Source organism: Mastomys coucha, unplaced genomic scaffold (genome assembly GCF_008632895.1).
Source record: "Mastomys coucha isolate ucsf_1 unplaced genomic scaffold, UCSF_Mcou_1 pScaffold17, whole genome shotgun sequence".
Lineage (NCBI taxonomy): Eukaryota > Metazoa > Chordata > Mammalia > Rodentia > Muridae > Mastomys > Mastomys coucha.
In genome coordinates, this window is record NW_022196899.1 from 27,881,894 (window position 1) to 27,908,725 (window position 26,832).

Here is a 26,832-nt window from a genome sequence, read left to right on the forward strand (position 1 = left end):
GATGATTAACTAGGGAGGTGGCTTGTAAGATAACACCAAAGTGAGACTGAATGCTTTGCTTGACATTTGTAACTCTTGTATCAAGTTTGAAGAAAAGGACTTTATAAGTTACTCTTTCTCTGAGATGAATGCTTTTCCAAATTATCACAGCTAATGAACCAAATTCTTATCCTCACCTAATGTCTGTGCCACCCTCCAAGCCACCCTCCATTGTTCATTGAAACAGTTGACGAATGACTTTATGGATAGACCATCTTAATACCTACACCATTTCTTAAATTAATGTAACCTGTTCTCTGAGGGCTGAGAATGAAGTCACTCACTCAAGTCAAATAGGTTTGACCATAGCAGGAAGTCTGTATCCAAAATATGAGCCTACAATTCATTTCTTGGTGCAGCAGAACTATCAACTCTCAGCTTAGCTACGATGGAGGTAAAATCCTTTGGTGATGTGAGGGTCATCGAAATACAGCCTTATTACAATGAAAACCAATGTCTAAAAATTGTTCTTATTTTGGGCTTGTACCACAGTAAGAGCCAAGATTTTAAACTCTACTAAATACAAAACAAACAAAAAGACTTTATATATTCATGTTCATTTAAGAAAATACTAGTAGTGATGTATTATTTTTAAGTATACAGTTAATATGTTTGGAGTTATTTAAAGTTTATACTGAGAAAAATGTATTTTCACGATTGCTGTAGACGAGCATCTACATAAGACTGTTAAATTGATTGTTGTTTTATATCAAACAACTTTTATAATACTTATTTTTATTGTTATAATATTTTATAAATTTTAAGGAATATGACAAAAAAGATACTGTAGATATTGAAGGTGGAGTCTTTGAGAGGAGTAGTGGTACAAAAGAGAAACAAGAATGTGATTCAATTATATTTAATTGAAATGTGTTTTTAAATGTTAACAAATTAAGATAAATTGAAATCATGTAACTTTTCTCATCATAATGCAATAAAAGTTTAAAAAAAAAAAAGAAGTCAAGTGTGGGCAAGAAGTGGTGCCAGGCTAAGAATTCTCAAGCCTTGTCCCCTGCGACCCCTACGCCCCTGTGTGGTTCTACTCTCCACCTTCTTCTGACGTTGTATCACTGGATGGGGACCAAGTGTTAAAACCATAGGAACATTATATAGGGGACATTTCCCGTTGAAACCCCATCCTTGAGAATGACTCCCTAGCCCTGTCACGTCACCTCTCTCCCGCAAGGTAGAGAGATTGAGGCTATTACCGGATACCTTTACCTGCTGTTGGATGGAGGAGAGGGCTGGACTTGTGAATGGAGCCGGTGCTGATGACAGTATTTCCTTTGGGGATCCCTTCTACCAAACATCTAGGGAGAAATAGGAAATAGAATTAGGAAGATGTGCTTTCCTGTCGGTTTCGAGTGTGCTTTTGGGATTTAGAATTCCCAGGAAGCTTTGCTAAGAGAGTTGGAGCAACCAGGATTATGCCACCTGAGACATCATATAGGCTGAAGGCAAAGGAAATCTCTCGTGTTGGGACCCTCGATGGAGGCTTCCCTTAGTGGTACCTGGCTGATCCCCTACTCCATTCCATGTGTGCTTCACTGTTTTCTGTTCTAGGACTGACTTCAGGCAGCGTCTCTTCTAGGAAGCCATTCTAGTGCTAGATTCTGGACTTCTGCATGGTTTTCCTTTAAATGTGGTCACACAATTTATTGTCTAAGCTGAGACATATTTGAGATAGGTTGAAACTGTCAACATTAATTTTGAAATCCTACCAGTATACTAGTCATACACTGGGGTTGTCTTAATGAGTAGGACATGTGGTCCTCTGCCAGAGTCTCCAGTGTCAGAAGAGGATGCTTCTTCGTCAATCACAGCAGCTGGCCTCTGAAGCCTTAGTAGTGGAGTCTGTCCTTCATCCCACTGTTTAGCAGGGCTGTGTTAAATGCTTGCTTAGTGCTGAACAAAGAAGCGCCCTCCCTCAGTCGTTGCATCCTGGCAGATAGATTTACTTTGCCTCATTAGACCTAGAGGATTGATATGTGTATTATATGCACTTGATCAGTGTCTGCCCCTGTGCATTCTTGGGCATTGGCAGGTGTGTGTGTGTGTGTGTGTGTGTGTGTGTGTGTGTGTGTGTGTGTAGAAGCTCATCCTCTGTCTGATGCAGAGGAGACTAATCAAATGGTTCTGTTCAGAGAGACTCCAACTAACAACAAAAGAGACTCAAGCTGTCCTACTCCTGCTCAGTTCCAATTACTAATCCCTCTCTTTAGTTTCATTTGAAAATTCTTATTTCATGTATATCACACTGTAAACCAACAGCCTAAACATAGCAATAGCTTAATTTATTTTGCCTTTTTTATGGCAGGTTTGTATATAAATGCATTTCAAAATATAATCTTCTAAACTTGCAGATATCCATAATCATTTAGAAATGATAAAAAAGTTGTCAAATACTTGTAATTATATAAATTGTCACTCAAATTACAGGAAGCTTGGAACAGCTCTGTTGCTGTTTGGTTTTGTTTGGGGACTGCTGAGTGTGCGTGCCGTTAGAGCTTTGATGAATCAGGAGGGCTGACGGATGGGAACGGTCATAGTGTTTAAGTTGCATTACACTTAAACCCATCGAATTAACTATTTTCATAAACACGGTGTTCTTTTGTAAGAAACGTTTAGAAGGCCGTTCTTTTTCACATTTTCCTTCCTAGAGCCAAAAGAAAATTCATCCCTGCATGCTTTGTATTTTTCATTCTTTGGTTTTCTCCTAATGCATGTATATAATTATATGTTCGTGTTGTCATGGTGATTCAGGGCTACAATTGTAAGATGGTTATAATCACTTGCCTGGGCCTGAAACATGCTGTCCAGCCCCACTCCATCAGCTAAGCCTGCAGAGAGTGCTGGCTGCCAGTGCTTCACTTTCTGCAAATTAAGATATTCTTGAAAATACCTGTTCAATTGCCAGAATTTTCTCAATGTGTAACACTCACATTTATTATAGAATTAAAAATATAACATGCAAGATTCTTAAATTTAAATCCCACTGTGGTCTCTCTCCCCTCCCCCCTCTCTCTTCTCTACTTTGCTAAGTTAGATTGTACCTTTCTTTCCAGATAACCTAGCTTTTCCTTCTTAAGTATATGGCTTTTTCAGGAAGGAAATATGCAGTTTAAATCTATAAAGCATTATCTACTTAAAATTGAAATGACATTAGTTCATAAAATAAACTGTCTCTGCCTCTAGACATGCTGCCACTTAGAATTATGACTATGGACATCTCTGTGGTAATTTCATGTTTGTTTAACTTTTCATCTCATTTTTAATCACTCTTTAGGTATGTGTATATGCATGTCAGTATACACACCATGGCAAGCTTGTGGAGGTCAGAGGAGAAATGGGGCCCTACACACACATGCACACATGCACACACACGCATGCATGCATGCACACACACACAAAAACACGCATGCACGTGCACACACATATACACACGTACACACACACGCATACACTTACACATGCACACACATGCATTCACACACACACACATGCACTCTCACACACGCACACACGTACACACATGCATGCAAGCATGCACACGCACACACGTGCATGTGCACACATGCACACACGTACACACACATGCATACACATGCACACTTACGCACACATGCACACACATGCACACACATACACACATGCACACACACTTGTATGTTTGTATGGAGGAGACAGAGAGAGGGAGGCTGCTGGCCTTAGCCAGACTCTTTGGAGGCATCCCTATAAATAGCTTCAGGATACAGGCCTGTCATCCTAACTACTATAGCAGTTGTTCTCAACTTGTGGGGTGTAATCCCTTTGGGGGAGTCTCATATCAGATATCTTGCATACCAGCTACTTATACTATGATTCATAATAGTAGCAAATTTACAGTTGTGAAGCAGCAACAAGATAATTTTATGGTTGGGGGGTCACAGCCTTAGGACTGTTGAGAACCGCTGTACCAGAGGAACTAACCTAGGAAGAGGGGGTTGCAGGTTCAAAACTAGCCTGGGCAATTTGGTGAGATCCTGTCACAAAATAACAAGTGCAAAATGTGGCTGTGAGGTCTAGCTCAGTGGTGAAGGGCTTGCCTAGCATGTCTGAGACCCTAGGTTCCATCCTCAGAACGGAATGAAAAGCAGAATTATATTTGGGACCAGGACATTTGATTAGGTCTGACCTTTAACAGGATCAGAAGAGGGAAGAGAGAGAGAGGTGTCATCATCCTAGAGGCAAATCAGACACAGCTCTGACTGATGTTGTTGTTTTTTGTGTGTGTGTGTGTGTTACGTGAAGGTACATGTGGGACAGTGACCACAGTATGGGTGGAGCTGGGCTCCTCCTTCTCTTCATCTCCTTGGTTTGAGGATTCTTCCTACATCAATCTGAGCACTTTGTGTCCTGCTCAGATGGGCCTGTGCATCACAGCATCTCTGAGGGGTAGAAAGAGTCACTCTCTTTTTCTCCTGCATGAGTGTGATCAGATTGACACTTTTCCTTAGAATTCTATAAACACAAGAAGAAATTATTGAGAATCAACCAAATCTACAGTGTAAATTAAATTAGATGCAGTTTGCAGTAGAATTAACTTAAGTAAAACTTTAATGCATGAAGCTAATTACATTGGCTTACATCTTCAACTATTTTGTTAAAACATCAAGAGATGGGTCTCTTCTGTGAGCTGACTTTGACTCATCTCTATGACATCTAGCGTTCCGAGGTGTCTCCGTCTATTCTGAGCCTGGACCTTTCCTGTGAACAGAGCCCCTGCTGCTTAGTGCAGGCTGACCTCTGAGTCCTGAGTACTAATCTTTGGAGCCCATACATGTACTTATTTGGAAAAAAAAGTCTCTATGAATTTGATTAAGAATCTTGAGGTGGGGCACTACCCCTGCACACTGTGTTTCTCCTTATAGGATGTGTGTGTGTGTGTGTGTGTGTGTGTGTGTGTGTGTGTGTGTGTGTGAGAGAGAGAGAGAGAGAGAGAGAGAGAGAGAGAGAGAGAGAGAGAGAGAGAGAGAGAGAGAGAGAGAGAGAGAGAGAGAGAGAGAGAGAGAGAAGAGAGAGCGCTCACAATCCACTCATGGACAGAGGGGTGATATGAAGCAACCACAGAGAGGCCTGAGGGCTGGAGTGAGGTGGCCATAAGTCAAGAAGGGCTGGTAGCTCCAAGGATTAGAAGCTAGAGGAGGCAAGGAGAATGTTTTCTGCAGTCTATGGGGGGCTACAGCTGCACCAGGATCTTGTTTGTGGCCCTGACCACAGATTTCTCTCCTCTAGAACTTTAGGGGCCAATTTCTGCTGTCTAATCTTCCAGATCCAATACTGTGATGCCAAAGCTGTAGGGCACGAACCATCACTAGCATCTACAAGTTGCTGTGTATGCCACATTCTCTGGGTTATAAACTGTTGATTTTGTTTTTTAGTCCATGGTTTCACCTTGCCCTACTTCTTATGCTCCTTACCGATACCTGTATTATTCACCTCTATTCTTCCTTTTTATTCAAAGTTTTTTCCATATATCTTGATCATGTTTTTTTTTCTCTCCCCCAGCTCGACACCACTCTCCTACCTACCCAACTTCATGTTCCTTGTCTCTCTCTCAAAATAAAAACAAATAAATAGTAAAAAAAAAACCCAGAAAATGAAAATCTAAACAAACAAAAGACAGTAAGACAAAGACAAAACAAAACAAAACCCAAGAGAAAACACACACACACACACACACACACACACACACACACACACACACACACCAAACTCATGAAGTTCGTTTTGAGTTGGCCAATCTTCCTGAGCACCGGGCTTGTCCTGGATTGTGACTAATATACCCAGTGAGATTCCATTGGAGAAAATTGATTTTCTCTTAGCCAGGGGCTAAGAGAATACCTTGTGAATACCTTGTATTCACAATTGACAAGAAGGTGCCAAGTAAAATACCAACCTTATTATTTAGATTTTCAAATGAGAAGAAATGTGACTATTCCTTATGACAAAGGCCTGACCGTTTCAAAATTCATTTCATGCTCAATACCCTACAGGGTTGTTTCCTCTCTAAGAATGATTTAAAAGTTTTTATATTGCATTTATCTCTTCTCTCTTTCTGTTTCTCTCTGTCTCTGTCTCTCTCTCCTCCCCTCCCTCTCTCTCCTCTTCTCTCTTCTTCCCTCTCTCCCTCTCTCCCTCCCTTCCTCCCTCTTTCCTTCCCCCTTCTCTCTCTGTTTCTGGAGGCCAGATGCCAACATTGACTTTTGATCCCAGGTGCCATACACCTTGCTTTTGAGACAGGGTTTCTCACTTGGACCAGGAACATACCTAGCAGATGGGTGTGGCTGCCAGCAAGCTCCAGGGATCCCCTTGTCTCCCTTTCCCCAGTGCTGGCCTTTGACCTGTACCACCATAGCCTGGTCTTTATTCAAGTTCTGGGGATTGAACTCAGGTCCTCATGCTCATACAGCAAGCATTTTACTGACTGTTCCACCTTCACAGCTCCAAGTGTAAACTCCTTAAGTTTTTCTTACATGATATTTTGGAGTTTCTGGAATTTGGATCTTTATGTCCTCAGATTTCATCCATTTCTAACTTAAGCATGGCCTTTGGTTCTTTCTCTCCTTTTCACACTCTCACATCATCTCTAAGCCTGCCCTGCTTCAGTTACTATGACAACATACCACAGCTAAGACATCCGAGGTAAAAAGCATAGTTTAGTGTCTAATTGGTACCTGATTGTTGGTTCATGGATGTCCTCACAGGCAGAACATGTACAAAAGCTTGTCTTGGGCCTGTTCATTAGGGAACCACCTCAGGGAGGACACACCACCCTCTGGGCTCTTACTTCTCCTAGGTCCTAGATTGGATGCCATCAGAATGCAGGCCAGGATGCACTGTCTTCATCCTTTGAAATGCTTGGTTTCCCAGCTGTGATTACTGTCACTCATCTTTGCCTTCTGTTTGATGCAAGCTGCTGCTACACTTCTCTAGTGGAAAGTTCAGCTTTGTTACTGTGTTCTTTAGCTCCATGATCTCTGGTGCTTTAAAAAATATTTCTTTTATCTCTGTTGAGAGGCTTTTGCTTTCTTCTCTAGATAACAGCAAATGTGTAAGTGAGTTGGGTTTTTTATTAACATGTACCATATTCAACAATAGGTTTCATTATATTTTCTCACTTGTATTTCGATCACACTCACCCAATCACCTTCTGTCTACCGTTGCTAATCCCTCTCTCTTCCCAGCTAGCCTTGCCTTTACTCGAATGCCTTTTGCCAGGAGTGAGTCACTGAGTTTAATTACTTACAGGAGCACAGATGGGAATTCTTCACAGAAGCATTGGTGTCTTACCAATGGCTGCATGACTGAAGATGAGGTCTCCTCACTTCCTGGCAACCATTTCTTGCTTAGAAATCATCAAGAAGGATTGGGCCTTGTGAGTCTCTCTGCATTCTGTGATGTAGATGGAATCTATCTTGTGTGTATCTTGAGGAAGTAACCAGAGCTGTTGAGAGTTCTTGAGTGCAGGACCATGTCTCGTTCAGAAAAGTGAGACTCACTATGGCGGTCTGCCCTGCCTCTGACATTCTTTTACATTTCTTCCATGGTTTTCCCCGAGTTTTGAAGGAGGTAATGCGAATGTCTCAGTCAGAATTGAACACTTACTGGCCTTATTCTCAACACTTTGATCAGTCATGTGTCTCTGCATTAACTGTTGTTCACTGCAAAAAGACACTTTTCTGGACAAGGTTGAGAGCAGTCTATGGGAAAAGACAAAAGTATTTAGAAAGGAGTTTAATAGTTCTGTCATGCCCATTCAGTAAAGTGACAGCAGCAGCTTTTCCATCAGAGCCTATGGCCTCTCTAGCCATGGACTTTTTTGATCAGTTTACAGCACTAGGTATGCAGTCCCTTCCGGGGAGTGGGCCTGAAATCTAAGCAGAACCTTATTCTGGTCAGGTAATTTATAAGACTGTTTTATGAGAGCTGGTTGGTGTCTTAGTCTTCTATTGCTGTGAGGCCACACTACAGTCAAGGCAACTTGTAGAAGAGAGAGTTCATTTAGGGCCTAAGGTTTCAGAGGGTTAGAGTCCATGAGCATCATGGCGGGGAGCATGGCAGCAGGTAGGCATGGCACTGGAACAATAGTTAAGAGCTTATATCTTATTTTTTTTTAGTGAGTTTAAGATTTGTCTGGGCTTCATAGATAGTTCCAGGCCACTTTGAGTTACAGAGGGATTCTTTGTCACAAACAAAACAAATTTCTCAGCATACTAAGCACTTTATATTTATCTCAAAATAATGCACACACACACGCACATGCACACACACACACACACACACACACACAAAAACAAGTAAATTCACTCAGAAAGTGGTGGGTTACTCCAATGACACCTCTGCCACTGATGCACCAGTATATCTTGCAGACAGATCACTATTGTAGGCGACAGGGTTTGTAGTTGGAAGATATTGATAATTACATTTTACTCTGGTAGCATGCAGAACACCTTCTAATACTATGTAGGATAATCAGAAGGAGTAGAATGCCTAGTTATGCACCAGCCCAACTTGTCCATGTTTGGTGACATACGCACATGTTCTCAAAGCAGTGGGGCCTTGCTATCAGGTTAATCTCCCCCTTTACCTCTACTTTTATTGATTTGAATCTTCTCTCTCCATCTTTCAGTTAATCTGGCTTAGAGGTAGTCAATTTTGTTGATTTTCTCAAAGAACCAACTTTCTGTTTAACTTATATTTTTGTTGTTTTATTTTATTTTGTTGTTATTGTGGTTTCTTATTTCTATTTTGTTGATTTAATTCCTGAGTTGATTATTTCTTACTGACTACTCTTTTTTGGATATTGTTTTTTCTTGTAGTTCTAAAGTTTTCAGGTATGTTGCTAAGTGACTAATATGAGAGCTCTCCACTTTTTTGATTTTGCATTTAGTGTCATGAACTTGCCTTTTAGAACTGCCTTTATATTTGTCCTACAAGTTTGGACATGTGTTTTCATTTTTATTTAAATTTAAAAAGTATTTAATTTCCTTCTTTATTACTATATTGTTCCATTTTTTTTATTCAGCAGTGACCTGCTCAGCTTCTATGAGTTTGTATACTTCCTGTCATTGTTGATGTCTAGATTTAATCCATGGTGGTCAGACAGGATGCAGGGAATTATTTCAATTTTTATCTCTTTAGACTCACTTTGTGTCCAAGTATGTGATCAATTTTGGAGAAGATTCCATGGACTGTTGAGAAAACAGTATATTCTTTTGTGTTTGGGTACGTATCTGCTAGGTCTATTTGATCTATGATGCTATTTAATGCCAGTATTCTCTGTTTAGTTTTTAATCTGAATAATCCATCTACTGGGAAGAGTGGGCAATTGAAGTTGCCTGCTATCACTGTATAAAGTTCAATATGTAATTTTATTGTAGTAGTGTTTCTTTTATAAGCTTGAGTGACCTTGTATTTGGTACATAAATGTTTAGGAATTTAATATTCTTTTGGATGAGTTTTTCCTTGATGAATATGCAGTTTATTTCTCTGTCTCTTCCAATTAGTTTTGATTTGAAGTCTATTTTTTTCAGACATTAAAATGGATATACCTGCTTCCTTCCTGGCTCCATTTGCTTAGAATAGTTTTTCCATCCATTTTCCCTGATGAAATGTCTATCCTTGATGGTGAAGTGTGTTTTTTGATGTAGAAGAAATGTGGATACTGTTTCCTAATTTAATCTACTAGTCTGTGTATTTTTATATGTATTTTAGTTCATGGTGAACTGAGAGCATTAATATTGAGAGCTATCAATGAGCAGTATTTATTGATTCTTGTTATTTTGTTGATATGGTGTGGGTTCTTCTCCCTCTTTTGATTTGCTATTGTAGGATTATTTATTTCTTGTGTTTTATTGAGTATGCTTAACCTCTTCAGACTGACATTTTTCTTCAAGTGTCTTCTGTAGATCTGGATTGGTAGATAAATATTGCTTAAATTTGGTGTTTGTCAGGGAATGATTTTTCTCTGTCTATTGTAATTGATAGTTTTGCTGGGTATAGTAGTCATGGCTAGTATCTATGACCTCTGAGAGTTTCTAGAACATCCATCCATCCATCCAGGCCATCTGGTTTCAGAGTCTCCATTGACAAGCTAGGTATTATTCTAATATATCTGCTTTATATATGCTTGGTCTTTTTCCCTTGTAGCTTTTAATGTTTATTCTTTGTTTTACTTAATAGAAGTCCTGGAGATTTCTTTTCTTTATGTAGTGTTCTTCATGTTTTTAGTACATAAATAGATATCTCCTTCTTTAGGCTGGAGGATTTTTCTTCTATTATTTTTGCTAAAAATATTTTCTGTGCCTTCGACCTGTGCTTCTTCTTCCTTTCTATACATCATCCATAGGTTTGGTCTTTTCACAGTGTTCCAGATTTCCTGGGAGTTTTGTGCCTAGAATTTTCTTTGACTGAGATACCTATTTCTTCTACTCTGTCTTCAGCACCTGAGAATCTCTCTTTCATGTCTTATAATCTGTTGGCAAGGCTTACCTTTTAGGTTTTTGTTTTACAGCCTAAAATTTTAATTTCCAGTTTAATTTCAGTTTGAGTTTTCTTTTTTTTCCTTCTTCTTTTTCTTGGTTTTTCAAGACAGAGTTTCTCTGTATAGCCCTGGCTGTCCTGGAACTCACTCTGTAGACCAGGCTGGCCTCAAACTCAGAGATCTGCCTGCTTCTGCCTCCCAAGTGCTGGGATTAAAGGCATGCACCACCACTGCCCAACTCAGTTTTAGTTTTCTTTAGTGATTTTATTTCTTTGTTAAATTCTACTTTCAAGTCTTAAATTGACTTTATTATTTCATTCAACTGTTTCTGTTTCCATGAATTTCATTAAGGATTTTACTCATACTCTCTTTAAAGTCACTGAGAATATTCATAATTGCTGTTTTGAAGTCCATGTCTTGTGCTTCAGCTATATTGCATTTCTCAGGGACTTCTGCAATAGGGTTACTTGCTTCTAGTTTATTTGCTCTTCAGTGGTTTTGTTCTTGTGCATGAGATTAGGCATTTGGAGTTGTGGTGCTTGATATATTTCTTGATGTCAGTGTCTGGTCTTGTCTTTGTTGGGTAGGTATTCTTCTATTCTTTGGTTGCTGTTGCACTCTTTTGATCCTAGGCAGTTATGGTAGCTGTGAGGTCCTTGGTAGAGAAAGCTTCTGCAGGTCAGTGGTTACAGAAAGGAATAGAGTTGGGCTAAGAGGGAAGGGTAAGAGGGTCCTTAGGAAAGAGCTAGAGGAACCACATCAAGAGGTGAAGTTCCAGGGAATGGAGCTGGGGTTGGAGGAGGGGCTCCAACAACAGGCTGTTACAAGACCAAGAGTAAGTTTGAAGATTCTATAATCGAGGACAGGATAGATATTTAACACTACCTACCAAGTCTAAGCCTACTCTGGGTCCCTGGCAGAAAGTGTTTCTTCAGATTGGCAGCTGTCACAAAGTAATGGAGATGGGCTAGAAAGGAACAGTCAGATAGTTGGAGGGGAAAAGCTAAGCTGGGTCTGCAGAGGAAGACAGAATCCAGAACTCACAAGTGGTGGTCCACAAGTAGAAGGCAGAGAGAGAGAGAGAGAGAGAGAGAGAGAGAGAGAGAGAGAGAGAGAGAGAGAGAGAGAGAGGGAGAGAGAGGGGCATAACTGAGAATGACAGGAGTTTGAAACCTCAAAGCCCATTTACAGTGACACACCTGTCTTCTTAAGAGTTACTATTGTTGTGATGAAACAACATGACCAAAGTCAATTTTGGGAAGAAAGTATTTATTTGGTTTATACATCCAGAGTTACAGTCCACTGAGGGAAGCTAAGACAGGAATTAAACTGGGTAAGAATCTGGAGGCAGGAGCTGATGATGAAGCCATGGAAGAGTCCTGTTTCCTGGTTTGCTCCTCACGACTTTCTCACAGGACCCAGGACCAGCAGCTCAGGGTGATATCATTCATAATGGGCTAGGCCCTAGCACATCAATCACTAAAAAGCATCCTCCCAGCTTGGCTACACCCAATTCTATAGAGACAATTTCTCACTTGAGATTTCCTCCTCTCAAGTGACTTTAGCTTGTGGCAAGATGACACAGCACACATCTTGTCTAATAGGGCTGCACCTTCTATTCCTTCCCAAACAGTTCCACAAACTGGGGCCTAAGCATTCAAATAATTAGCCATAAAGTCCATTCTAATTCAAACCACCACAGTTAGCTTCAGAAATGTTACCATTGCTACTTTTTTTTAAGCATTTTTGCTTAATTCCTTTTCCTGATTCTATGTTGAAGACATCCCATTACATAAAGCAGACTTTTTTTCCATCTTTTTTTGGACTGAGCTTATATGGGAGTCTGGACAGAGATTCTGGAGAACTAACTCTTAGCCTAGCTGGAGATACAGGTCTAGCTGTGGTCTATTTATTCTGTTCTGAGCTGGTGGGAAAGCTGTTGTGTGTGCCAGTTTGGGCTGCCATGATCACTGATCCCAGTGGCCTATCAGATGCTCAAGACTGGAAACACAGATGCCAGTTCCTTGTGCCAGTATCTTGTTTCTTTTCCTGTTGTTTTGCTAAAATATCCCAACAAAAGGATATACCCTGAGAAGTAACTTGAGGGAAGAGATGTGTATTTTAGCTCACAGTTCTACACCTCAGCACAATCCATCCTTGAGGGGAAGTCACAGCAGCAGGAGCTTGAGAGACTTGATTGCTTTGCATCTGTAATTAAGAACAGAGAGACATCACTGCATACTGCTGCTCAGATCTAGGTACAGGCTCGCAGGCGGGGAGTGGTAGTCCATCACTCTAGGTGAGTCTTCCCACCTCATTTAGCATAACAGTTACCATAAATGTGAAAAGATGGGTCAACACGACCCATGCTGGTAATGCCTGTACTGGGGAGGGAGAGAGGCAGATCTCTGGGGTTCGCGGGCCAGCCAGCCTAGCCTCCTTTGTAAGTCCCAGGTCCCAGTGAGAGAACCTGTCTCAAAAACAGAACAAGACACAACAAAACAAACAAAATACACCAAACAAAGCACATGGCACTCGAGGACAAACTCCTCTGCTTCCTCATACACACAATGTGTGCATATTATAGTGACAGGGATATAGCAGGTGGCTCGGTAGGTAAAGGAACTTGCTGCCAGATTCTCACAATTTGAGTTCAGTACCTGGGACCCACATGGTAGAAGGATAGAACAATGTCCACAAGTTGTCCTGTGGCTTTTGCATGTGCATCACAGCATATTTCACACTCAGTAAGTGTGAAGGCAAGACAGAATGGCCAGTGATGGCTTGAGATTTGTTCCAGGGCAGTGTACATTGCTTTTTACCAAATTGGAGATGGAGGAACTAAGGTTTGAGTCTCTTGAGCCATCTCCCTATCTCTTCCTCGCATGCTCTCAAGCTGGCTGGAGGTATGAATGACAGCAGGCTAGTTTTAACACCCTGAAGTGGAAGTGGCTTTTGGTTCAAAGCTGGAGTGTAGACTTTGGAGTCAGGAGTCTCCCTATTATGGAAGATCGTGAACAGGGAATGGTAGCCACTGACTGTGGAGAAAAGGGGGCAGAGCAGAGTCTCGTGTGGGTGAGGAAGTTTCTCACTGAACTTGGAGTATTGACTTGGAGGACTAGACAACCAGGAAACTAGAGACCAAGATCATGAGCAGAGTTTCCAGAAGGCTGAATTGGACCACAGGGTGAGTAAGGAAAGGGAAGGCATTGCTCTGCTTCTACACAGAAGGGGCAGGGGAAACTGCCTATTATCAGTGTAATCAGGACTGTGCATGACCGTGGCACTTGAAAGTCACGTATCATACAGGAAAAAATGGAAGAACATTAATTATGAGGCACAAAGGAATGGAGAGATTCAACTATATTGCTGATTTGGGGTCTGGAACCTTTAGGGCAATATATGAACAGAATTAGAAAAATTAGGAGAAATGAAGTTGTTTTTCCTGTTTTTCTCTCATTATGAGATAGAAAAGAGATTGTCACTTGAAGTGCTTCAGGAGTTTGGTCTTAGAGACTAGTAGAAACGTTGGCAGTTCTACTGAGATCTGGCAGTTTGTAAAAAGAATAACTGTCTCATCCACTGAGAGGCAGTCATGGGAATGGGGTATCTGGAACTCACTTCGAATCATTTCAGTCCCATTTAGAAAAGTTTGCCTTTTTACATGTTATTCCAATTACTCACCTAGAATGAGAGAGTTCCATCCTTTGTTTGTTAAGCTCTGTGTGCACACATATGGTTTTCTGCTGTAGTGCTGGCTGGATAAACTACAGGACAAAGTTTGTGAAAAGGAAAATGGTTAACTTGAAAGTGGGGCACGTGCATGTCATCCCAGCCCATGGGAGGCAGATGTTGAAGATAAGTATGTGAAGGCCATCCTCAGTTTTATAAGGATAATGTTCTTAAGGAAGAATCTCCCCAGAGGGCTGGAAATGATTCTGTGCCATTCTCAAAGAGCAGATGATCAACCCTACCTCCCTATCTAAATCTTCAACCTTAATCTGGTCAGTCTGGCCCTCTTCTAAGGTCTGTTGGCACAGGATGTGCCATAGCATTCACAATGTCCATGTCTCCTTCCCAGTTGGTCAAGCTCAGTTCCAGAGCCCAGCCTGGTCAGCAGAACCCCTGACTGAATTCTCTTTGGGCAGCTGAGTGAAGTGTCTGAGCCCCACAGCTAACCTCACACTGAAATTCTTCCCTTTGCTATCCCCTTTCTTACTCTTTTCTTCTTCCAGGTTATGCTAGATGCTTATGAGACTAAAACTGCAAGCCAGGAAGCCACACTGTCATAGGTTTCATCATAGATGTGTAAACATAGTCTACTGTTTTAACCAGTTTCACTGTGCAGAGCATGGTGTTACATTTATATTCTTTTGTAGTCAGCAACCCCCTCCCCTCCACTCCATGCCCAGAGAGCTTTCATTTTGCAAAACTATAATTACAAGCTCATCATTCAACTCCATTTTCCCCCCTTCTTCCAGCCTCCATTAACTACATATCTTCTTCTTGTTTAGGACTTTGATGAATGTGAAGGCATGCTGTACCCATCCGAGTGTGTGCGCACTGTATATAAATGTACATATCCATGTATGTAGAGGCTAGAGGTCAATGCTGGGTATCTTCCTCTATTGCTTTCTACCTTATGTTTTGAAGCACCATCTTTCACTGTGATTGAGCTCAATGATACAGTTGGAATGGATGGCTAGTGTACCTCAGGGATCCTGCTGTCTCTGTATCTCCATTGGTGAGATTATAGGTATATGCCCCAGGTCCACTTTTTACATGGATATTGGGAATTGAGTTCAGGGCATCATGCTTACATAGCAAGCACTTTACTGATTGAGCTATCTTCTCAGCCCCTCATACTTAGTTGTCTTTTTGTAACTGGCTTATTTTACTTGGGATGTTGGATCTTCTTCCTCTGCAATACTAACAGTTTGTTGTCTGTATGCATGCTATTCTGTCTCCATTCATCTTGTTGCCCTTCGAATGTCTCTTTTCATTGATACTGTAGATAACACTGCTTTGTATCTGAGTGTAGAGACAGCTGTTGAGACTTTTCTTTAGGTTCTGCAGGTAGCCAGAAGTACAGATACCAGCTCCTGAGGTGTTTGCAAGTTTTTGAAGCTTTCTTTCCATTCGTAGAAGTTTCTCAAAAAGTCTCAGTTTTCAGTTTGATGTATTTTTCTTTCAGAAATGTAGGAACTGAAGATATCAGAATTCATTTCAATTTTTATAACTTCAACCCCATTTTGCCATGTGTCTAGATGTTATCAGTGTCTTGGGAAGCCAGGGATGGAGGTACACACCTGTAATCCAGCTCCTGAGAGACCCAAGGTAGAGGGCGATGAGTACAAGGCCAGCTTAGATGTAGTAAAACCACGACTCCTAAGACAACACTGTCTCAGAGACTCTACAACTTTCTAGACGTTTTAGTTACTGAAGACTATCCAGTGCTAATCTAGTCTGCGATATCCACTTCTTCTGCTTTCTTCCACCCAGGCTTCCTTGTTCTGAATATTATTGCTGGAAGAACACAGGTTTCATTTTCTTGTGTTGTATACCAGGAGAGGGATTAACAGGCCACATGATATTTCTGGGTTTTGTTCATGTAAAATTTTTTTATGTGTATAGGCATTTTGACTACATGTGTGTTTGTGCATTATGTACACGCACAGACCTCTGGGACTGGAGTTACAGATGGTTGTGAGCCACCATGTGGGTGCAAGGAATTGAACCCTGATCCTCTGGAGGAGTAGCTAGTGCTTTCAACTGAAAACTCTCTTCCCCAGCCCCTAATTATTCTGTTTTTAAGGGCTTTAGGAAACCTTCATACATAGTTGAACCAATAGTTGTAGGGGTTCTCTTTCTCATATTCTTTCTAGCACTTATTATTTTTAGTCTTTTTAATGGTAGCCATTTTTCCATGTGTTGGGACCATAGCTCATTGTGGGCTTTTGTTTAACATTTGGAGAGGGGAGCAGAAGTGTATGTTTATGCACCTGCCAAGGCACACATGTTGCAGTCAGAGGACAACTTCTAGGAGTTGGTTCTCTTCTTGCATCATGTGGATTTTGAGGATGGAAGCTGGGTCCTCAGGCTCAGTGGCAGGTGCCTTTGTTCACTGACAGTCCCGACAGCAGCATGCAGGGTTTCATTCATGGGGCTAGGCAGCCGCTTCCACACAGCTCTCAGCCATTTGCACACCTTTCATACAATCTCTGTTTCAGTCTATTGCCCATTGTTCTTGCTTATATGTTGCTCTGTAGTATGTTTTCTGAACATATTCTATATGCCAAACTATTTCCAGATGTACACTTATAAGTATTTTCTGTCTTCCGTAAAGTCATTTTCTGCTGTTCATTTTTTAGTACATCACAACACTTTGGAGGGCCTCCCACTCCTTCCTTCTTCCTTCCTTCCTTCCTCCCTTCCCCCTTCCCTCCCTCCCTCCTTCCCTCCTTCCCTTTCTCCTTCCCTTCTTCCCTCCCTCCCTTTTTCCTTCTGTCCCTTTTTCCCTCCCTCCCTTTCTTCCTTCCTTCCTTCCTTCCTCCCTCCCTCCCTCCCTTCCTTCCTTCTTTCCTTCCTTCTCTCCTTCTTTTCTTCCTTCCTTCCTCCCTTTCTTTCTTTCGTATATAAGGTCTTGCTATGCAGACGAAGCTGGCCTTGAACCCAGAGAGATCCCTTGCCTTCACCTTCTGAGTATTAGGATTAAAGGCACGCATCATCACACCTCACCCACCACCCTTCCAAACCCTTTTTGAGACAGGGTCTTGATAGGTAGCTCAGGCTAGACTAGAAGTACTGCAGAGGCTACAGTGGCCTAGAACTCCTCTTCCTGCTTCAGCCTTCCAAGCTCTAGGGTTAAAAAGTCTGAGTCTGACTTATAGGAGTGAGAGCCAAAGCACAGAAGACCAACGACACCAATGTATTGTCACTGGGACTCAGCAAGCCTGCTTCCTGAATGTGTATCCCTAACCCCTGTTCCATTTTTGGTAGGTGTGCTGGTTAGATTTTTATCAGTTTGACACAAGCTAGTGTGTCACCTGGAAAGAGGGAAACTTGCTTGAGAAAATGTTCCCATCAGATTGACCTGTAGATAAGTCTGTGGAGATGTTTTCCTTGGTTAATGATTGATGCGAGATGGCCCAGCCCACTGTGGACAGTGCTATCCCCTGGCAGGTGGCTCTGAGTTGTATAAAACAAACAAACAAACAAACAAAAACAAAACAAATTGAGCAAGCCATGGAGGGCATGGTTTCTGCTTGTTTCTGACTGACTGTCCGCAGTGGACTGCAATAATGACCAGAAGCCAAGTGGTCCCCTTTCCTCTCCAAGCCCCTTTTGTGCATGACGTTTATTACAGCAAAAGAAAGGAAAAGGGCAGTATGTATCTTTTTGGGGGAAGGGCTGATAATCTTTATCTTCATTTTCTGACTTTTTTTTAAACTGGGTCAGTTCTTAGAGGCAAAATAACTTGGTCAAGGGCTACATAGAATTTCTAACTCCTAAGATGTGTTCTATCTCACCCTCTGTGAGGTTCATGACGAGCCAAGTTTATACCATGCTTGGAAGAGCCTGTCTGTTCACTGGCACCTACCAGTTAGCAACTTTGAATTTTCTGTCTTGGAATGATGAAGACAGTCTAAGGCTCCAGGGCTCCCTGAGAGACAAATGAAGGCAGTGCAGTCCGAGACAATATGCAACCATTGAATACAGCAAAGATCACATCATATTCTTGTTTCTTGATCCATACATAATTGAATTTTATATTATCATAGTTCTATTATTGTGTATGTGAGTGTACACTAAAGCTACTCATGCCCAAGATCATCTGGAAACCATTAAGTGCGGTCACAGGTGCCCATCCAAATGTGGCCTTGTTTTGACAATTACTGCCACAGCCAATGTTTTTAGGCAGCTAAAAGCCCCTTTATATTAATAACCTTATATTGCTCTGTGGTTTAAAATAGCACAGAAAATTTCTCCTGCTCACATAGGTTTTTATTTAGTATTAGGTGTATTATGTATTGTATGTGCACTGTTTGTTTTTATCTAGTATTAGGTGTATTATGTATTGTATGTGCACTGTTAGGCTGTGTTTTCAGGCAATGGGGACAACTGAACCCTGGTTTTTATCCCTGGAAGATACTTTCTTTACTATCATCCTGAATTCAAAAAGCAAATGAACTAGTGGCCAGAAAGTCTAGCCCTGTTTTCTATTTAGGAAAGTTGAGGGCAATTCTATGACAATTCTGTTGCAACAGCAGAGGGTAAAGGACTTCAGTTATATCTGCAGTCATTTGGGTGACTTTGATTAGAAACATAAAGTATCCCCCAGAGACAGGATGAGCCGGAAGCACCCATCCCTTTCTGGGTCTTTGCTGAGGAGTTTGTTTTCGCTGGTGACTGAGAGCACCACCACTGAGTCCCGTATTTCACTGGACCGCACTAAAGTTCCAAGTTTTAATTCTAGGTGCAGCTTAGACTCTGGGAATTGCTGTGCTGGCCAGGAGCCCAGAGAGAGAATAAATGCCATCTTCCACAGCGCAGCATCGCAAGCTTGTGCTGTTTGGGATTCTTTTTCATTTTTCAGTTTTCAAGTGTGACTCGGTGGAAGCTTTATCCTGAACACAATGCTGCCGTTAATAGCAAATGAAATGACTGAGACGGTGCCTAGGGGGAAAGGGGTAGGCGGAAGGGTTTCTAGCAGACCACTGCAAACCACAGGCTGCAATTATCTGCAGCTGAGAACAAGTCGCTTTTAATGTGTCCATTTGGCCAAAAGAGGGAGAATTATAGAGACTGCTCTCCTCTCCCGTCCTCCACTCTGTTTTCTTCTCCATCTTTATGCAGTTTATCATCCATAATTTCAGGATGTATTTTGCCTCTTTAAGCTGTTTTATCTATAGGCTTATGAGGTCAGTCATGTGTGAATTCCTTTGTTAGTCATCTCACCTTTTGCCTTGATGATAGAAAATTGATCAGGCCTAAAGTACAAGCTCAATAGACAACCCTCTTGGTCCTTTGTCTAGGAGAACAGCTACATTGAAGGCCACGAGCAGGTAGCTATTAATATGACAGGCGCTCTATCTCCCACTGTAATTTATAATGAAATACCTAATCTCCATTATTTTGATCCAAGCAGGCGATCCCATGAAAAAGTCTTTTCATCCAGTTCCCAATGGCTGTTGCATGAGAAATGGCAAACCAATAATTTTTGTCAAGTTTTTTAAGCCAACAGAAATGCTTTTCCACGGCTGCGGTTTCAAAAGGCAGAGATAAAGCTCATTCACCGCGATGAATGGAAAAGCCATCTGGGGTTTTCTTTTTGACTTCCTTCCCTTTTCTCCATCCTTGTAATCAAATTTGAGCAAAATGAAATGGGGCTTTCTATGAAAGTACCTTTTGTTGATCTGAACGAGCTGGTAATTTACAAAATACCCTTCCTTTGTGAGGAAGGCTAAAGAAAAAAAGAATCCGTAGCTTTTAAAGCTGGGCCTTAGTGGGACTCTAAATGCAATGAAAGCAGTCTGTGTGGAGAGATTGAAATGCATTTCAAAGCCAAGCCTGACTAGGGGGGCACGGAGAACAGACCTATGAGCTTTCCCTAGGAAGGGAAAAAGTGAATGGAGAATGGGAGAGAAGCGGGAGCTGTAGACCGGGTGTTGAAGTTACCGTGGTTCTGTGGTGGACTGAGTCGTCTCCAGTGGGGCCGAAGTTGGACGTCTTGCTGTCCAAGAGACTGAGCAGTAGGAGCTGGGAAAGTTTGGAGCTTCGCGTGATTGTAAAGAACGAGGGTGTGATGATTCGTCCAACTTTTTTCTTTCTCTGCGAGTGCTGGGATCTTGTGGGAACTGCCTCAAGAGAACCCGGGGATGTGAATTTCCCATCGACTAACACTTGCTTTCCTCTTCTTTTTGCCTGATAGATTTCTTCGCACTATCCTTTTTTCACCCGTCGGAACCGGAAGGATGTGGATAGCTGTCTTACGAACAGTAAGTAACGCGTGCTGTTTTCTTTCATCCCTGTTCAGGGTTCGTTGCAACAGAGCTGAGGTTTGCTTGTTGGTGGAGTTTGGAATAAGCGTGCACGCCTTTGAAGGGAAGGGGGTTTCCTGCCAGGCTTGCGTTGTTTGATGTGACTTAGCTGTTCTTTACTGGTGGCAATCAACGTTCTCACTGCTGCTTCCTCTTGTGTTCTCTGTGATGCTGGGCATTGTGCCGCATGGAACCTACGTGTGCTAGCGTAGCAGTTTAAGACACAATGTGACTACCACAGGCGCTGGCTCTGGAGGTGCTTCTGTGAGCTAAGCATCCCTTGTACATTGCCGTTTTAATTTACAGTCATCATAATTTCTCTCCATTTATGCATGAGGTAAAATTGTAGTATAAATTATGTGAGCATATTTTCTCACAATAAACATCCAGAGAGAGGCAAGAGTTGTTTTGCTACTTAAAAGCCAAACCGTTTTAAAGGTGACTTAAGCAAACTGTCTTGTCATTTAAATATTTCGATGAACCACAGTTAAAATAACAAGGTAGTTTCCTGTTTGAGAAATCAAAAAGTGCATTTTTAACTTCCTGAAAGTCAGACAGATCTGTTACCTGAAACATTATACTTTGGATTAGAGCACATGCCACAGGTAATCTTAAAAAGGCAAACGGAACATTGGCACGTATAAATGGCACAGTGTTATTTTAAGTTTGAGAGGTAGCTCAGCCGGAATGGAGCAAATGAGCAGAGCCAGTTTGGTGTCTCAGGGTGGCATGAAAAGTGTTTATACTGAAGACCACATTTCTAAGGTGGGGCGCAGAACCCCACAGAGGCAGCCTTCCTGCTCCCAGAGCCAAGAGCAAAACAACCCAGTGAGGCCAGGGGCTTTAAGAACTGCTTAACTCTTTAGATTCCTGGCTGGAGTTTTGTTGTTGTTGTCTAATAGAGATGATAAAATGCAGAATACAGGCCTCGGGTGGTCTCACACGAGTCTGGATGAGGGACAAGCCCCTCTGAATGCTCACCACACGAAATCTGAGCTCCCAGAAGTTTGTCTCAGACAGGTCTGTTTTCCACACTCTGGCGTTTCTTTTTCCCCAACTTCCTGAAGCCACATCTCTGCCTTGTGGTTTTGAGCCATTGCTGCCTCCTAATGCTTGACTTTAAAACAGCATGCCTGGCAAGCTGCCATGAGGGTGGCACTGGGGCACCGGTTTGTGCTGATATTGCAGTTTCCAGGGGCTTTAACTCTGTAACAGTTTCTGGATAGTAGTCTGAAACCTGAGGGACAGGGCTGGGCTCAGGAGGAAGAGCAAGTCAGTTAGTGTGTGTGGTAACCTATCTCGGTGAGGTGGTTGTGGTATTCTATGTGCTGACCCACATCAGTATCTGGGAGTGATGCTGTACACTCTTGACCACCATCATTGTTGACCCTCAGCAGCGATAATGTGGGCTGTCTACTGGTCTCGTGTACAATCAATATTTTATTTTTTATAAGCTTTCTTGAAGCTTATCTGAGTGCTTCTGCTGAGATGGACACACTTTATGTTATGTGAAGTATCTCTGCAAAGAAGGCATTAGAAATTTGTAAGCAGACCGGAAAGCCCATTGGGCTTAACTGTTCAGCCTATGGATGGTTAACTGCTTGCTTAAAGTTTTGAGAATTTTTGATGGTCCTTGTTAGTAAAGCAGTGAAAATTCCCTCTTCCCTCTGGTTTAATCAGTGTTCTGCAAGACTGGTATCTGTGTGCTGGAGACCTGGAGAGCTGGTTAATCCCTGAGTAGTAACTGGGTCACCAGGATCACCGGATTTCTGACTTGCAAGCCTCCTATTCTTTGCATAACAACTGATACACTACATATTTTATTCTTTGTAAAGATAAAGCAACCCCCAATCAGCTAATTCTGGGGATCTTAAGAACCTAAGATCTGTGTGGCACCTTCAAAAGTTACAGGAATAGAGGGCAAGGGTGAGATTTCTGAAAGGCGCTGGTGAGCCTGAGAATTTTTTTGGAGGTTTTGGTGTCCTGTTTGCTTGTTAGGACTGCTTGGAGCCTTTTGTCAAGAGCCAAGGCTGCTTTCCTTCACAGAAATGCCACCAAACTTCCAGTGTTCTGGAGGGGCTTGGAGGACCTGAGAGGAAGAGGAGGAGGAGGAGGAAGAGGAAGAAGAGGAAGAGGAGGAGCAGGAAGAAGAGGAGGGAGGAGGAGGAAGAGGAGGAGGAAGAGGAAGAGGAGGAAGAGGAGAAGGAAGCAAAGGAGGAAGAGGAGGAGGAGGAAGAGGAACAGGAGGAGGAGGAGGAAGAGGAAGAGGAGGAGGAGGAGAAGGAAGCAAAGGAGGAGAAGGAGAGGGAGGAGGAGAAAGAGGAGGAGGAGAGGGAGGAGAAGGAGGAGGACAAGGAGGAGGAGGAGGAGGAGGAGGAGGAGGAGGAGGAGGAGGTTCAAGCTGGACTTTACCTTGCCCGGCATGTAAGGGCCTGGGACCTGAGGTTGTGATGGTCCCTAGGCTGCCCTACCAGTGGAGTGCTTGCTTTCTGTTTTCAGGGTACAAAAAAGGGGCTGGTTGGTCTTAACTCTAGGCTCTGTGGGTGCTGTTCTGGCCTGTTCACTGTCATGTTGGTAGAATCTCACTCTCTTTAGGTGTCACATGGGATACCTTTGGGAAGATGTGGGAGGTGGCCTCTCCTTGTAAACATGATGATTGGTTGCCTTATGTGGTGATGAGCAATGGATTTCATTAGAAAATAACATCACTGCAAATCCAGAGGCATCCAGGTTCTGAGTGCAGTGAGAACAAAGTACACTTGAGTTTTGATCAACAGTAAGATTGGTCCAGTGATGCCATGACCCTGGGGGGAAAAGTACCAACTTCCACCATGCACTAAAACTGTAGTGGGAAGATGGGTGGCCCAATACAGAACATACATTCTCTTGTAGCCCCACCTTCTGTGTGCGTTTTGACGTAGCAGCTTTAAATAATTAGGTCTAAGACTCAGAGATAAAGGAGCCACATATGTAAAAATGTCACATATTAATTTTTTTGAGTCAAGGTTCTTTCGACTCAATATTTACTGCAGCAGAAACAAAAGTGGAAAACCCTACCAACCCGTATGGTAAGTACATCATTCATGATGCTGCTCACCCTCACAGTTCTAAAACCACTGTCTCACAGAGGGGAAAGCAAGGTCGGAGGGAGTCAGTACTGATGTCTGGTCATGCGGGCATCATAAGAATGTGCTAACTGAACAAAGGCCTATGCTCTTCTCATGCTTAAGTAATCTTTGGGGGAGCACATATGTCTGGGCTTTGGGGAGGATAACACAGATGCTCATTGCTTTTTGAGGGGTAACACAGATTTCTGGGGCTCCTGTTCTGCCTAGTATATGTATGTTTTCTATCTTAGTTCGTTTTCTGGTACTGTGATAAAATGCCCTTGGCTTAAGGGAGAAAGGGTTTATTTTGGCTCCCCGTGGACAGGGAGATCGTGGCAGCAGGAGCTTGAGGGAGCCAGTCATGCTGTGTGCAGTGTTCCCAACCTCTCTCTGTCCATACAGTCCAGGATCCCATCCAGGGGATGATGTCAGCCATGGTAGATGAGTCCCCAGATCTCTAGCCATGTAGTCAAGGGGCTGGATTTTTTTTCTTATAAAGAAAACATTTAATTGGGGCTGGCTTAGAGTTTCAGAGAGTCAGTCCATCATCATCATGGTGGGAATTATGGCAGCATCCAGCAGATTCAGTCCTAGAGAGAAGGTGAGAGCTCTGTATCTTGATTAGAGGGCAACTGAAAGGAGGTTGGCTTCCGTCAGGAGCCAGTAGGAAGCAAGGAGTAGACTAGATTCTGCACTGCAAGGGGCCTGAGCAGAGGGGATCTCAAAGCCCACCTACATGCTAATGCACTTTCTTTTTTTTTATTGATTTAAGTTTTATTGCATCACGATGAGAAAAGGTACATAATTTCAATTTATCTGAATTTGTTAACATTTAAAAACATATTTTAAGTAAATAGAATTACATCACATTCTTCTTTCCCTTTTGTACCCTAACTCCTCCCAAAGATCAAGGGGCTGTTTCTAAGTTGATCCCAGATCCATTCAAATTGACAATGTACACTAGAAACCACACTCTCTTTTAGTTTTTGTCTCAAGACTGTCTAGAGCCATAGACCTCAATTCTTCTCTGAATTTGTAAAATCTAATCTGCTTTCATGGATGAGAAAGCACATGGTGATGTTCCTATGGAGAAGGGCACCCTTCGATGAAGATCTAAGCACAGCTTTTCAGTGCTGAAAATCTGGACCCAGGTCCTGAATGGTTCACGGGTCCCTCTTACCACCTAAGGAAGTGACAACTTTATTGATATAAACTTCCTTGGACACATAACAAGTGCTTGGCCATCTACATTTTATAAATAATATCCATAACATAATTTCATCGCCCTCTTCTTGGGGGTTGTCAGGTATGGCCAAAGAGAGAATCACTTTTATATCCTCATAGAAAATTTAAGAATGGAAAAAAATCACTGTCTTTTAATTTTCTAAAATTGATTTTTTTTATTTTATGTGCATGGCTGTTTCACCTGCTTGTATTTCTGCACAGCATACACACACCTGGCTGCTCACAGATGCCAGAAGAGGAAATCAGATCACCCGAGCCTGGAATGAGGTGGTGTGAGCCAGTATATGAGGTGCTAGGGATCAAATCCATGCCCTTTGCAAGAATGATACTCCTAACCGCTGAACTGTCTCTCCTGCCTTTTTGTTGTTGTTGTTGGATAGAGGCTCCCATGTAGCTCAGGTTAGCCTCAGACTTGCTATGTAGCTGAGGATGGCCCTGTACTCCTGAGCCGCCTTCTTCCAGCTCTCCAATCATGCACACCATGCCTGGTTTATGCAGTACAGGGGATAGAACCCCAGGGTATCATTCATGACAAGCACTGAGCTATACCTTAGACCCTGAACAAATAACATTTAGGGTTTCTAAAACAAAAACAAAAACAAAAACAAACAAACAAAACCCTCAGCTGTCTGTAGGGCTAGTACAGGCCACCATCTGTGCAGTGAGACAATAATGAGTCAAAGGGGAGAAAAGGGGGGCTCTAAACATGAAGAAAGTTCTAAAATAATTCAATTATTTTGAGGCTTTCCTCCAGCTTGTTAAAGGTGTTTATTTAGTATCCAATCTGTGCACTTAGGGAACAAAAAGTCTTTATAAGTTGAAGTCATACAATTTTAGAGAGGCACATTGCTTAGTGAGTTGGACACTGAGAGAGAGAGTCATAGAATGAGAGAGCCCCTTGCCCTGGCTGTGGGGATCAGCAGGTTTTTATTTATAATTTCAAAAGTCTTTGGATATGTTTAATATGGTAACATAATTGTGCACTTTGAGAAGAGTGCAAAAATGCCATTGTTTTAATGACTGAAGCGTTATAAGCAGGGACTCTACACGCTCATCTTGGATTGCTTCCTGGGTCAGTCATCTCTATCACAAAGCAGGCTCTGAGGGAGGCGTAGGGCATCTCTGCTAGAATGCATTGGGTATTAGGAGAGTGATGAGATTTTATATACTCATTTAAAAAAGATCTTAGGGCACCTGAAGATGGCTCGCATATAGGTTAAAAAAGGACAAATGCATTTTTCTCTCCTCAGGGTGGGTGGCTGAGGAGGGGGGCAGAGGAGAGCCTTCCGAATGATCATTCTGTGGAGTTTTGCTGGGAAAAAGGAGAAAAACTCAGAGCCAGAGTAGAGTTGAGAAATCAAGGGAGAGTTGTAAAAATGAGATAGAATTGGCTGGAAGGAACCAAGGACTGCACATGGTGGGTCTGATTGTTCTGGCAGCATGTGTTTAGTAGAGGATTGCAAATTTGATCATCAATAGAGGAGAGGACCTCTGCCCTGTGAAGGTCTGTGCCCCAGTGTAGGGGAATGCCACGGCCAAGAAGTGGGAGAGGATGGGGTGGCAGGCATGAGAAGGGGGGAGGGAACAGGGATTTGTTCTTGTTGTTTTTATTTGTTTGATTGTTTGTTTTTTGGAGGGGAAACTGGGAAAGGAGAAATTTACATGTAAATAAAGAAAATATCTAATAAAAAAAAGAATTGGCTGGAAGGAACTCTGTTATTTTATTTCATTTTCTGTATTATATTGTACATTTTCATTATCCATACATGATACTGTATTTCAAAAGGCCATTTACATAAAACTTGTATTCTATATGACTGTATTTCTTTAGTGTGCCTTATCCTCCTTTTTCTCCTCACTCCCGTTAGCCCCTCCT